Raw genomic sequence first — 14,869 nt, forward strand, 5'->3', positions numbered from 1 at the left:
CGGTACACCTGGTCTTTCAAGTGTCCCCACACAGGGGTTCATGTCTGGCGAATAGGAAGGGCAATCCACGCCGCCTCCTGTATGTTTCGGATAGCCCAAAGCAATCACACGATCATCGAAATATTCATTCAGGAAATTAAAGACGTCGGCCGTGCGATGTGGCCGGGCACCATCATGCATAAACCACGAGGTGTTCGCATTGTCGTCTAAGGCAGTTTGTACCGCCACAAATTCACGAAGAATGTCCAGATAGCGTGATGCAGTAATCGTTTCGGATCTGAAAAATGGGCCAATGATTCCTTTGGAAGAAATGGCGGCCCAGACCAGTACTTTTTGAGGATGCAGGGACGATGGGACTGCAACATGGGGCTTTTCGGTTGCCCATATGCGCCAGTTCTGTTTATTGACGAAGCCGTCCAGGTAAAAATAAGCTTCGTCAGTAAACCAAATGCTGCCCACATGCATATCGTCGTCATCAATCCTGTGCACTATATCGTTTGCGCATGTCTCTCGTGCAGCAATGGTAGCGGCGCTGAGGGGTTGCCGCGTTTGAATTTTGTATGGATAGAGGTGTAAACTCTGGCGCATGAGACGATACGTGGACGTTGGCGTCATTTGGACCGCAGCTGCAACACGGCGAACGGAAACCCAAGGCCGCTGTTGGATCACCTGTTGCACTAGCTGTGCGTTGCCCTCTGTGGTTGCCGTACGCGGTCGCCCTACCTTTCCAGCACGTACATCCGTCACGTTCCCAGTCCGTTGAAATTTTTCAAACAGATCCTTTATTGTATCGCTTTTCGGTCCTTTGGTTACATTAAACCTCCGTTGAAAACTTGGTCTTGTTGCAACAACACTGTGTTCTAGGCGGTGGAATTCCAACACCAGAAAAATCCTCTGTTCTAAGGAATAAACCATGTTGTCCACAGCACACTTGCACGTTGTGAACAGCACACGCTTACAGCAGAAAGACGACGTACAGAATGGCGCACCCACAGACTGCGTTGTCTTCTATATCTTTCACATCACTTGCAGCGCCATCTGTTGTTGAAAATTGTAACTACTGTAATTTAGAAAGTTTGTCCGCCTGAAAATGTACTGTTGTCCCAAGCATATTGCAACAAACGGTGTATTTCTATCGCTGCTCGTTTAGTTTTTATTGCCGTTTCAAATATACCGGTCATTTTTGAAACACCCTGTAGTATAGTCCGACGATGAGCGGTTTTCCTGTCTTTGAAATGATGCAAGCCGTCGAGTGCATCGAAGACCCAACGCGTTTAACCTGCGGTGTGTACAGGAGGTGATATGATGTTTCTTTTGATAGGGATCATTCATTTCAGTCACCGTGATCACCAAGCGGGATGTTTATTTCAGCATTCTCGGTGAGCAAGTGTTGCCCTTTCTTTGACGTCTGCGGATGAGTGCATTGTGGCGCTCCTGTCTTTCAAGATGACAACAGCTGTATGCACAACTCTCCACGTCTACGTTTCTTTTCTGATGAACACTTCGTTATCTCAACGCACCTCGACTTTCCAGCTAAACAGTGCGATCTCAATACCTTAGAAATGTACGATTATTTGGAGCACCAGATGAAGTGTAGCAGCCGGCCGGAGTGGCCGAACGGTTCTAAGCGCTACAGTCTGGAATCGCGCGACCACTGCGGTCGCAAGTTCGAATCCTGCCTCGGGCATGGATGTGTGCGATGCCTCTAGGTTAGTTAGGTTTAAGTAGTTCTAAGTCCTAGAGGACTGATGACCTCAGAAGTTAAGTCCCATAGTGCTCAGAGCCATTTTTTGAAGCGTAGCAATCAACATTACCACAATATATGCTGGGTCTAATACTGAACGTGCGCCTTCAGCCGAATATGGAATACAAGAAGGAAGTTGCAGACTCTCTTTCTCGCCGGATGGAGATCTTCATCAAGGCTAGAGGCGATGCTACACGGTATTATGTCTTCTCGGAGTGATCACAACACGAGAGCGAGGTGGTAAAGTTTTTAAGGCACTGTCCTCTCGTTCGCGACTGACAGAGTTCCAATCCCCGTTCAACCATCCAAATTTAGGATTTGTGTGATATTTCTAAATCTGTTACAACAAATACCGCAGTGGCTCCTTCTAAAAGGGTATTGCCCATTTTCGTTCTCCAGCCTTATCCAGTCCGAGATTGTGTTCCGTCTCTAACGGCTTATTCCTTCCCTGCTGCTTCCCACCTCACGGTTCGGAGTGATTTATCATCATATGTAAGTAAAAAGCTATCCTAACATCGACGGTTGGTTTGAAGACCGGTGCTGTATTAAGCTTAGCCCTATTGCGGACAGTATACGTTTGCTTTCCTTCTACATTTTGAACTGAGTTTCACCATCCAGTTAAAAGGTATTCTACAGATTAACGTGGACTCCAGCCACGCTACAATGTCGCATTTTCCACGTTACCAAATCACTGGTTGTGGTGAAAGCAGTGGTAAGTCACAAAAATCCTAAGACCAACTGAGGTGCTCCCTGCCGCCGTTGGATAAGCAGCTGCAGCAGCAAGTCGTATAACCCTAGCTTACTTATTTGTTACATAGTTTAATTAATTTCTTTGCGTGTTTTTGGGTACTTGCATTGTTTAATTCGTATATTTCGGGCGTATTATAGTATTTGAGGGTTGTAGCATCGCGCCTTAGTACCTGAATAGTGCAAATTCGCGTAGTCGTCTGTCTTCTGTTTTTGTTGTGAACGGCCAGAGTCGGTTGGCCAGTCAGTGTGCTCCCTGCCGCCGTTGGATAAGCAGCTGCAGCAGCAAGTCGTATAACCCTAGCTTACTTATTTGTTACATAGTTTAATTAATTTCTTTGCGTGTTTTTGGGTACTTGCATTGTTTAATTCATATATTTCGGGCGTATTATAGTATTTAACAGTTGTAGCATCGCGCTTTAGTATTTACTTCGTAGATTCTTATTCAAATTGCGTGTGAGTTTCGTATAGGAGGTGCAATTTCGAGTTTTAGTTACTGTAATCGTAAATTCAGCAGATTGTAGCGCAGTCGTTAGGCATTTGTACAGGTTAGTTGATACATTCTTTGCGTGTTCCGCTTGCGTTATCTAGGCACCGACTCGTGTTTCAGTAACTGTTGTTAAACATCGATTAGAATGGACAGGGACTGCGATTGCTGTGTTCGGATGAGGGCTGACTTGGCATCCCTTCGCTCACAGCTGCAATCGGCGCTGACTTCGGTCGCGCAGCTTGAGGCTGTTGCCAATGGGCACCACTGTGGGGAGCCGGACTCGGGTATCACAGGGATGTCAACCTCATCCCGTCTGTCCCCAGATCGGTCTGCCGCTGTGGTTGCCCCGGTTGCTGCCCGCAGTGGGGCTGAGCCCTCGCCTGTGGTTGATTGGGAGGTCGTTCCAAGGCGTGGCAGGCAGCGAAAGGCGTCCCCGGAAGCTGACCAGAAAGCCTCCCCGGTGCGTCTGACAAACCGGTTTCAGGCACTGTCTCTGGCTGAGCCAGATGCAGCTGCCTGCCCTGTTTCAGAGGATCATTCTCAGCCTTCAAGGTCCGGGCAATCGCAGAGGTTGGGCTTACTGGTAGTTGGGAGCTCCAATGTTAGGCGCGTAATGGGGCCCCTTAGGGATATGGCGGCTAAGGAGGGGAAGAAATCCAGTGTGCACTCCGTGTGCATTCCGGGAGGAGTCATTCCTGATGTCGAAAGGGTCCTTCCGGATGCCATGAAGAGCACAGGGTGCAGCCAGCTGCAGGTGGTGGCACATGTCGGCACTAATGACGTGTGTCGCTTTGGATCTGAGGAAATTCTCTCTGGATTCCAGCGGCTATCTGATTTGGTGAAGGCTGCCGGTCTTGCTTACGAGATGAAGGCAGAGCTCACCATCTGCAGCATCGTTGACAGAACCGACTGCGGACCTTTGGTGCAGAGCCGGGTGGAGGGTCTGAATCAGAGGCTCAGACGGTTTTGCGACCGTATTGGCTGCAGATTCCTTGACTTGCGCCATAGGGTGGTGGGGTTTCGGGTTCCGCTGAATAGGTCAGGAGTTCACTACACTCAGCTGGCGGCTACACGGGTAGCGGAGGCTGTGTGGCGTGGACTGGGCGGTTTTTTTAGGTTAGAAGGCCTCGGGAAAGTGCGGGATGGGCTGCAATGTCAAAGGGTGCTTGGCAATTACAGGACGTGCTTGGATCAAGGAACAGTCGGAATTATAGTTGTAAATTGTTGTAGTTGCGCTGGAAAAGTCCCTGAGCTTCAAGCGCTAATAGAAAGCACAGAAGCTGATATCGTTATAGGTACAGAAAGCTGGCTAAAGCCTGAAATAAGTTCTGCAGAAATTTTTACGAAGTCTCAGACGGTGTTCAGGAAAGATAGATTAGGCAGAATTGGTGGTGGAGTGTTGGTGTCTGTCAGTAGTGGTTTATCTTGTAGTGAAGTCGAAGTAGATACTCTGTGCGAATTGGTGTGGGTGGAGGTTATACTTAACAGCCGAATTAAGTTAATAATTGGCTCCTTCTACCGACCCCCAGACTCCGATGATACAGTTGCGGAACAGTTCAGAGAAAGTTTGAGTCTCGTAACAAATAAATACCCCACTCATACGGTTATAGTTGGTGGGGACTTCAACCTACCCTCGGTATGTTGGCAAAAATACTTGTTCAAAACCGGTGGTAGGCACAAAACGTCTTCCGAGATTGTCCTAAATGCATTCTCCGAAAATTATTTAGAGCAGTTAGTCCACGAACCCACGCGAATTGTAAATGGTTGCGAAAACACACTTGACCTCTTGGCCACAAACAATCCAGAGCTGATAGAGAGCATCATGACTGATACAGGGATTAGTGATCACAAGGTCATTGTAGCTAGGCTCAATACCATTTCTTCCAAATCCATCAGAAACAAACGCAAAATAATTTTATTTAAAAAAGCGGATAAAGTACCACTAGAAGCCTTCCTAAAAGACAATTTCCATTCCTTCCGAACTGACTATGCGAATGTAGACGAGATGTGGCTCAAATTCAAAGATATAGTAGCAACAGCAATTGAGATATTCATACCTCATAAATTGGTAAGAGATGGAACGGATCCCCCGTGGTACACAAAAAAGGTCCGAACGCTGTTGCAGAGGCAACGGAAAAAGCATGCGAAGTTCAGAAGAACGCGAAATCCTGAAGATGGGCTAAAATTTACAGACGCGCGAAATTTGGCACGTACTTCGATGCGAGATGCCTTTAATAGGTTCCACAACGAAACATTGTCTCGTAATTTGGTAGAAAATCCGAAGAAATTCTGGTCGTATGTAAAGTACACAAGCGGCAAGACGCAGTCAATACCTTCGCTGCGCAGTGCCGATGGTACTGTTATCGACGACTGCGCCGCTAAAGCGGAGTTATTGAACGCAGTTTTCCGAAATTCCTTCACCAGGGAAGACGAATGGAATATTCCAGAATTTGAAACACGAACATCTGCTAGCATGAGTTTCTTAGAAGTAGATACCTTAGGGGTTGCGAAGCAACTCAAATCGCTTGATACGGGCAAGTCTTCAGGTCCAGATTGTATACCGATTAGGTTCCTTTCAGATTACGCTGATACTATAGCTCCCTACTTAGCACTCATATACAACCGCTCGCTCACCGATAGATCTGTACCTACAGATTGGAAAATTGCGCAGGTCGCACCAGTGTTCAAGAAGGGTAGTAGGAGTAATCCATTTAACTACAGACCTATATCATTGACGTCGGTTTGCAGTAGGGTTTTGGAGCATATACTGTATTCAAACATTATGAATCACCTCGAAGGGAACGATCTATTGACACGTAATCAGCATGGCTTCAGAAAACATCGCTCTTGTGCAACGCAGCTAGCTCTTTATTCGCACGAAGTAATGGCCGCTATCGACAGGGGATCTCAAGTTGATTCCGTATTTCTAGATTTCCGGAAAGCTTTTGACACCGTTCCTCACAAGCGACTTCTAATCAAGCTGCGGAGCTATGGGGTATCGTCTCAGTTGTGCGACTGGATTCGTGATTTCCTGTCAGGAAGGTCGCAGTTCGTAGTAATAGACGGCAAATCATCGAGTAAAACTGAAGTGATATCAGGTGTTCCCCAGGGAAGCGTCCTGGGACCTCTACTGTTCCTGATCTATATAAATGACCTGGGTGACAATCTGAGCAGTTCTCTTAGGTTGTTCGCAGATGATGCTGTAATTTACCGTCTAGTAAGGTCATCCGAAGACCAGTATCAGCTGCAAAGCGATTTAGAAAAGATTGCTGTATGGTGTGTCAGGTGGCAGTTGACGCTAAATAACGAAAAGTGTGAGATGATCCACATGAGTTCCAAAAGAAATCCGTTGAAATTCGATTACTCGATAAATAGTACAATTCTCAAGGCTGTCAATTCAACTAAGTACCTGGGTGTTAAAATTACAAACAACTTCAGTTGGAAGGACCACATAGATAATATTGTCGGGAAGGCGAGCCAAAGGTTGCGTTTCATTGGCAGGACACTTAGAAGATGCAACAAGTCCACTAAAGAGACAGCTTACACTACACTCGTTCGTCCTCTGTTAGAATATTGCTGCGCGGTGTGGGATCCTTACCAGGTGGGATTGACGGAGGACATCGAGAGGGTGCAAAGAAGGGCAGCTCGTTTTGTATTATCGCGTTATAGGGGAGAGAGTGTGGCAGATATGATACACGAGTTGGGATGGAAGTCATTACAGCATAGACGTTTTTCGTCGCGGCGAGACCTTTTTACGAAATTTCAGTCACCAACTTTCTCTTCCGAATGCGAAAATATTTTGTTGAGCCCAACCTACATAGGTAGGAATGATCATCAAAATAAAATAAGAGAAATCAGAGCTCGAACAGAAAGGTTTAGGTGTTCGTTTTTCCCGCTCGCTGTTCGGGAGTGGAATAGTAGAGAGATAGTATGATTGTGGTTCGATGAACCCTCTGCCAAGCACTTAAATGTGAATTGCAGAGTAGTCATGTAGATGAGACTGATCCCCGTACGTCTGGATTTGTTGTCTGACACCACCAAATTGGCCACCGAGACTGGTGCTGAAAAAGAATTGTTAATCGGCATAATTGTGGAACAACAGTCAATAGCACGGTATATGAACATGATTATGAACTGTTGCTGTAAAAATAGAAAAGGCGAAGTTGACTTAATCTGCGGAAAACGTTAGAAATAGTACTTTCTATGACACATAAGGGATTCTCACTATTGGTTATCCTACGAACAGTAGATCAGTAACTGGTGAATACTATATCACTAATATTATATAACAACTGCAAAAAAATTATATCAGAAAAAACAGGAATGTAGGAGGAAAAAATGGGATCTTCCATCTCGATTAAGAAAAGTGATTTGGCAATGAGTAAAATAATGAATTTTAAGTGCGAATAGCTAAAACGTAAGTCTAGTTACGAGATCTTGTACTTTCTGGTTTCCATCTTTTCCCAGAGCTTGGAAATATTGAATCGGAAACTTTTGGGGTGCACTGAAGGAGAAAAGGCAGCAGTAAATGTGGTACCTGCAGACTTTCCTGAATTATACTTCAAGGACAGAAACTACTCTTTGGGAAAAGTGCTTTTCTTTCACCACAGAACCACAGTCTTTCACAAACAGGCTAGAAACTTTTCACGTGTCCTTCGCATATATTGCGACTTTCGTAGTTTTTTATCGTAAGTGCGAAGTTAGACAATGAATCAGATATGGTAATTGTTTAGTTCATTATCATAGCTGATGTCACGCAGAACTAATAAATATATATTGTTCTGGGAAACAATAATTGTTACGTAATGACTGAAGGCAGCGACGTGAACATGACATTAAACAAAAAATGGTTCAAATGGCTCTGAGCACTATGAGACTTAACATCTGAGGTAATCAGTTCCTTAGAACTTAGAACTACTTAAACCTAACCAACCTAGGGACATCTCACACGTCCATGCCCGAGGCAGGATTCGAACCTGCGACAGTAGCGGTCGCGCGGTTCCAGACTGAAGCGCCTAGGACCGCTCGGCCACAACGGCCGGCTGACATTAAACGTGGAAATGGAATCGTCTCCTTTCGCATTTTTCTACATCTTTCTCTTTTAATCTTATCTCTTACATTTATTATTATTACTATTATTATTATTTATGGTGGTTCCAGCTTATTGAAAAAAGGAAAACTTTATAATTCAGTTTACAGAATTTTTTTTTCAGCTCTCCTCTTTCTTTCTTCAGTCCGTTTGATCATGTTTTCTTCGTAGTTTCTTTTTCGGAATGCATGAGTATTGCCCAGAAAGTAATGCACCGAATTTTTTCTTCAACAATTCTTTATTGACCATAATGAGAATTACACACGCGAAAGAACGGTGTTTTATCTACACACCCTATTTTTCCGCGTAATCTCCATCCCGTTGTACGACCTTCCTCCAGCCGAAACAAGGTCGTGTATGCCTTGGCGGTACCAATCCTGGTCCGGGGGCGGGGACAGTGGTTCACTTCCTCATTGCCCTCAAAGTGTCTTCCACGAATGGCATCCTTCAATGGCCCAAACAGGTGGAAGTCCGAGGGGCTAGTTCAGGGCCGTACGGTGGATGCGGTAACAGTGTCACACACTGTTTTGCGATGTGTTCAGCTGTCCTCAGGCTCATGTGGGGACGAGCGTTATCGTGTAGCAGCAAAATATCTCGTGGGTTGCTGTGCCGCTGAAGTCGGCGCGTTTTGAGTTTTATTAATATGTCGACACATGCTTCTGAATTAATGGTACAGCCTCTAAGCATCACATCAATGAGAATCACACCTTTAAAGTCCCAAAACACAGTGGTGATGACCTTACCGGCGGAAGCAGTAACTTTGAATTTTTTTCTTTTGTGGGGAGTGGGAATGGCGCCATTCCATCGACTGTCGTTTTGTTTCGGGCACAAAATGTTAATCCAGGTTTCATCATCTGTCACAATCTGGGACAAGAAGGCCTTCCCCCTCAGCTTCAAAACGTTGCTACAAATCAAGGCAAATGTTTTTTTTTTTTTTCTGTGCGATTTGTAATCCATCGTTAGACACCGCAGGACCCATCTTGCACACACTTTGTAATATCCGAGAATGCCGATAATTACGTCCACACTTCCTTTGCAGATTGACAGATGCAGCGCCAACTGCCGAGTCGTAATGCTTTTGTCCTCACGAATGACAACATCAGCTCGCTGCAACGTGTCAGTGTGACAACCGTGGATGGTCTCCCCGATCGCTGCAAATCGTGGACGTCCGTCGAACCGCCTTCTGATGACCTCACCTTCCGTGCCCAGTGACTAACTGCACTTCTGTCGACAACAGATACTCCATAGGCATTGCACAAGCGTTTGTGAATATTCACCACACTTTCTGTGCAGTGAGAAATTCAATGACAGCACGTTGCTTGTAAAGTACATCACCTACAAGCGCCATTTTAAAACTGTCCTGCAGCTACACTATCTGTCAAAAGTGACGGAAAGTTGGCGCGCTGACTCGGGAGACTTCAAATAATACACCCGTAACATTTCGCATTTGTAGCATTGCTTTCGGCTGAGAAAAAAAAGTGTGGTGCATTACTTTCTGGGCAACCCTTGTATTTCCCACCAGTAGGTATCTTATCTGTGCGAGTTTATGTCCGAATCTTGTGTTTAATTTATCTATGTTCTGTCTACATCTTTTCTGAATTATTGAACGCAAGGTAGAGTTTTCAGTTGTTCCGTGTATGTTAAAATGTTGTACTCAAGTCGCTGGAAGTCTCTGGATGCTTCCAGCCTGTTTTAATCTTCTTTTTCGGAGATTGGATGATTTTGATGTTTTCCGTATTTCAGTCTGCATTCATATTCCGTTCTGTATGGACTGAGAAATTTTCAGTCTATTTTACATATCACGTTTAATGTGAAATATGAGAGCTTCACTGGCTTGCAGAGCTTCTGCCGTGATGCCTGAGTTGAAGTGGCTGACTTTTGTGTCTGCAGAGAGACATTTTTTGCTATAAATTCTAGTGGAAAACTTAGAAACTAGCGTGTAAGAAGACCAAGAAGGAATTGTGTTATAAATAGCTATACGATGTAATCGGAATTAATTTTCACTCTGCAACAGAGTATGTGCGCTGATGTGAAACTTCCGGGCAGATTAAAACTGTATGCTGGGACCGTAACACGAACCTGGAACCTATGATGTACCGATTAAAGTCTTAAATAAATAGGCGCTCTTAATCAACGGATCATGCATTTCAAAAATATGGTATGCTTCGTCTGTGGCCCGAAACTTTCTCACGTTGGGGTAGTTTCGTTGCTGACGGTATGTTAATCTATACGGTTCCTTTAGGTTACCTTACTATTTTGCTTTATATGCGCTGTGTTGATATATGTGAGAAGTTAAAAAGTTCGCTGCCACCATCGGGGAAAGCAGCTTACCCAGAAGCAGTCCAAGCAGACAAGACCAAGACGACCTTTTCTTTTATTGCGATGGATAATTGATTACTTGCTCAACCAGATTATAGAGAAGAGCAGAAGTTGAAATCGTAGGGAAGTTCTAATGGGTCCATACGATTTGGTAGCGAAGACTGCACGAGCCTGTGCAACGTCTGACGCGGGAGATTCGTTGCCGGAAGTGTCAACCTGATGCTGCAAAGCATCTGATGCGCGAACGTGTTAGAACTGTCTGGGAGACGCTGACTCACACCCGGACATCTATCTTCTACGGGCATTGCGTAAACGTCCTACGTCTCACGGACCGACTCTGAGTTGCTACGCTCCACCTACACCGGATTCTTTCCAGACTCTACAGTGTCTCTCACTACACCTACTGTGAGATTAGCTGGGATGCCCTCTTTCTGTTCACGTTTGATATTCGATTATATTTCTGTAGCAGTTATGTTTAGATGTGAGTAACTAACATCTTTCCAGAGATTTGCGTTACCAGTGAATAAGTAGCGAGTGCTCATTCTCCGCAGTAAGAGCATAGATATTAGTTTGTGTACAAAACGCCAAGTAAAAAATAAAGCACTACTACCAAAACTACGATAGTTCCTGTCTTAATTAATTGTGGTTATCACACCTGTACTTCTTTGAATGTGGGATGATGTCTGGTCCGACCTCCATTACCGGAAACATACCTTCACCGTTTATGACAGCAGGGGGAATGTGCACGAATAGAGTCCTGCCGGAAAATAATATCACTGTTACGTGGAACCACAGTGGAATGGGCTGGATTTTTTTTTGTCTGTTAGTATACGGTGCAGTTACAGACGGCCGTCACTGGCGGCAAACCACATTGTATTGTCACGAATGAACACGACTTTGTGCCTTCGTTTCACCAGCTGACCTTCCTCCCGACCATCGGAGGCTGCACGGTATGACCAGCGACACTCTTGCTCGTGGCGCGTCCCCCAGCAGATTGTTTGTGACAAACGCTGAAGATGTGCGGCACCTTTAGACTACGGTCGCTGTCTTGTCAGCAATGGTAACGTATCTGCTGTGCCAATCCATATGTCGTTCCCTCCGCAAACTACGACGACGAGCTCGTACACCTTCCTTGAATAATAGCCGTCAACGTACGCCAGGAGGCAGTTGTAGAGCTTTACTTATCATCTCTAAAAAATAAAGTTACGTAATTATTTTTTAAAATTTCTTTCCAGTTATATGCCTGCAGTTGGGATACATGAACACATTTCCACAGAGACAAAACAAAACATCGCAGTCCATTGATAGCGTGGAGCGTTATAGCATTATTCGGTAATTCGCATTCGGTTGCAGCAGAAATGGTGCAGCTGTGTCATACCAACCCAGATCACTTCTTTAGGTGAGTGTATCACTATGACCCCGAAACAGAGGAGATAAGCTAGCGGTGGAAACAAGATAATCCACCACGAAAATAGGACAATCGTTAGAAAAAGGTAATGCTGAGGCTTTTTTTTTTTTACTGTCATGTTTTTGTGTTACCAAGATTTTGCCCCCTCCCCCCCGTATTAAAATTTATTTTCCATTGTGCTTTATATTTTTCTTGTGGACAACTTGGCTGCATGAGATGTGAAGCTGATTGTGAGATATGTGTCCGATTTATCTGTAGTTATAGATATTATTAATTATGTTATAAATATGCAGTTTGTAGATTCTGGTGCATAGTAATATCTCTCGGAACGGCTCAACCAAACTGTCAACAAACTGTGGTGAAATTCGTTGAAGAAATGTGAGCCACGTGTATTCCACACTGAGGCCGCTAGCTGATATCCATAGCAGCTGCCCACGGCGAATGTCTCTGACCAGTTGCTGGGTAACCAAAGGGCGTCTTCAAACCAGAGGTCAGAGAGGCGCCGCCGTGGGGCAAGATATGTTCTTGCTCAGCGCACTCGGATTGTCTTGCCGGCGGAATGTGTATAGTTCGGGGTTCGCGGTTGCCGCGGAACTGTTGACATCTCTGTTGGGTGAACATCGCGTGAAGTCGGCAGACTGGCTTGGTGCATGTTTTGTTGGCGCCGAGAAGCTGGTTGCAATTCAGACTGTCAGCCACTCAGCCATCTGGACGAAGGAAACTTGGCTTCGGAATCTGTCTTACGACTATGTATTTTATGGTGAGCACCCATTTTGAGCTACGGACAGAAAATTTCAACAGTAAGTTTGTTTGAGCAGCAGTCATCCGCAGCAATTAGAGAAATATTCGCTTGTAAATAAAAACGCACTTTTCTTGCTGCAGTGTATTTTATTTCTTCCAGACACATATCACCTTTTACTTTAAAGTATCTTCAGTGGTATAGTTCTACGCGTTTTTTTTTTCGCATCTTCGTTTCCTCTCATCTAGTCACACGATCGAGGACGCACTATAACCTCCCTTACGAAACATAAGCACCTTTTAATGTCACGATCTTCTTTCATATATAATTGTCATAGTGATTGCGCCAGTGGCTGTGGAGCACTATTAGTATTCTGTCGCTAGTTGCAGAAATTTTACAGATAACTGTGATTTAAAGTCGTAACTATTGTATGTCCACTTTATGTCTCTTCCTGTTTGGTTTCTTTATATAATTTATGTATGTTGTTGCAGGGGTGCTATTGATCATTACTTAATTATTATTGTATTGAATTCAAGATGGGTTCTCTGTTATTCTGTGTGCCTCTGAGTGGAACTAAGGCCACAGCCAGTTTGACAAAAAATAAGAGAAAGGAACAACAGGAACCTGATGCCTCTGTTTAATCCTTTATATGCCGTTGGGCAGAGGTACCTTATGTCTTTGTAAAACAGCTGGCCAGCTAATTTCACGTAAGCACTTTACTATAAGTTGTTTACCGTTCTACTGCATTTGAATGTCTTCACCTCTCGTGCTATTAACACATTGCGTGTTTGTTTCTCTCTCTCTCTCTCTCTCTCTCTCTCTCTCTGCTGCACCAGTCATCTTAAGCTGAGGTATTCAGTGTCTGTATTGCTGACTGTAGACAACCATTAACTGTTTTAATTTGTAGTTCTTCTAATTGAGCACATAACTGAATTTAGTTGCCTCAGGGGGCACTATTGAAATTTAACTGCCGTGCTGGCAGATGGTATTTTCCTGTAACAGCTAGTAGTGCTCACAGTTAAGTTTGTAACTTTTTTAATAAGCTGATGACTGGCACTAAACTTAATTATTCACAGCTGTTGATGTCAAATGCTTCTGCTAAACGTATTTGTGGAAATCACTTTCTGTCTTTAGCACTTACTTGTACCTAGTAATACCTTAATTAATGCAGTGTTGTGTCGCTGTATAGCTGCGGCAGAACTGCAGTAAAACAAATAAAATATAAAAATCCTAGTCGTGTGACACACCGAATTATTCCTCTCACAGCGACGACAAGAGTACTGACGTCCACCAACACATGAGCTGCTGCAGCCCGGTCGCTGACGAGTGCCTGTTTATCAGCTAGCGCCACCGCTGTCTACGACGCTGTTCAGCAGCACGGTTATTTGTGTAGAGAATGGGACGTAGGCTCAGTTGATGTGTGGTGAACAGAGGGGCTAGTAATGTAGGTGGTACCTGTTAGTGCTTCTAGCGGTGGGTACAGGGCATTGCGGGAAGCAGACTGGCTCATTAGCACGGCAGAAGCGAGCGAGCGGACATCGATTGCCTGTGCGCACACAGCACAGCACGACCAGAGGGGCGGGTAGAGAGAGAGAGAGAGCTGTGGAAGCGGGAGCAAGAGGGGAGGTGGTGAACACCCTGCCCGCCCGAGCGCAGCGGCGGTTGCACCCTCGACCGCCTGCAACCCCCCGTTGCCGCCATGGCCAGCTCTGCCGCTGATCCAGGATTCGCAACTCGTCTCCACTCTGGCCGACTGCCCAATGTACACTGCTGCCCGTTAAAACTCCAGCGTTAGGAGGAGTAGCAAATAAGGAAATAAGGAAATTCTACTCATTGTGTGCTTGCAGTGTAAAAGGAATAATCATCATCATTTATTGTATTAATGGGCCTTTACAGAAATAACTCCTCTACAAAGGAAATAATCCCTCTGCAAAAGGAAAAAACGGCCATGTGTGAGTGGCACTCGAACGCTGAGGGTTCCGTGCAGTATTAATTACATATGTAGACCGATCATTCTACCGGGAATCGAGAGTCTGTTATCGACATGGCAACATATTGGTTCTGGGGTCCGAAGACTATCGAGAATGTTTTAATTTCAAGTTTGAAGTCGGATAACAAATGACAAAAGAAATATTTTTTCGTGTCATATAATTACAAATTAACAATTTTTCGGATTTTTTCCTTTGGTTGTATTGTGAAACCTTCTTTCTTGCCGAATTTCATGATTCGGCAGCAAGTATGTTGTAGCTTTTTATGAGTGCGAGTATCAAAATATGTGATATAAATGGCCGTATCTTATGATTACTTTGACTAAGAAGCATCACTTTTTAACA

Source organism: Schistocerca gregaria, chromosome 3 (assembly GCF_023897955.1).
Source record: "Schistocerca gregaria isolate iqSchGreg1 chromosome 3, iqSchGreg1.2, whole genome shotgun sequence".
Classification (NCBI taxonomy): domain Eukaryota; kingdom Metazoa; phylum Arthropoda; class Insecta; order Orthoptera; family Acrididae; genus Schistocerca; species Schistocerca gregaria.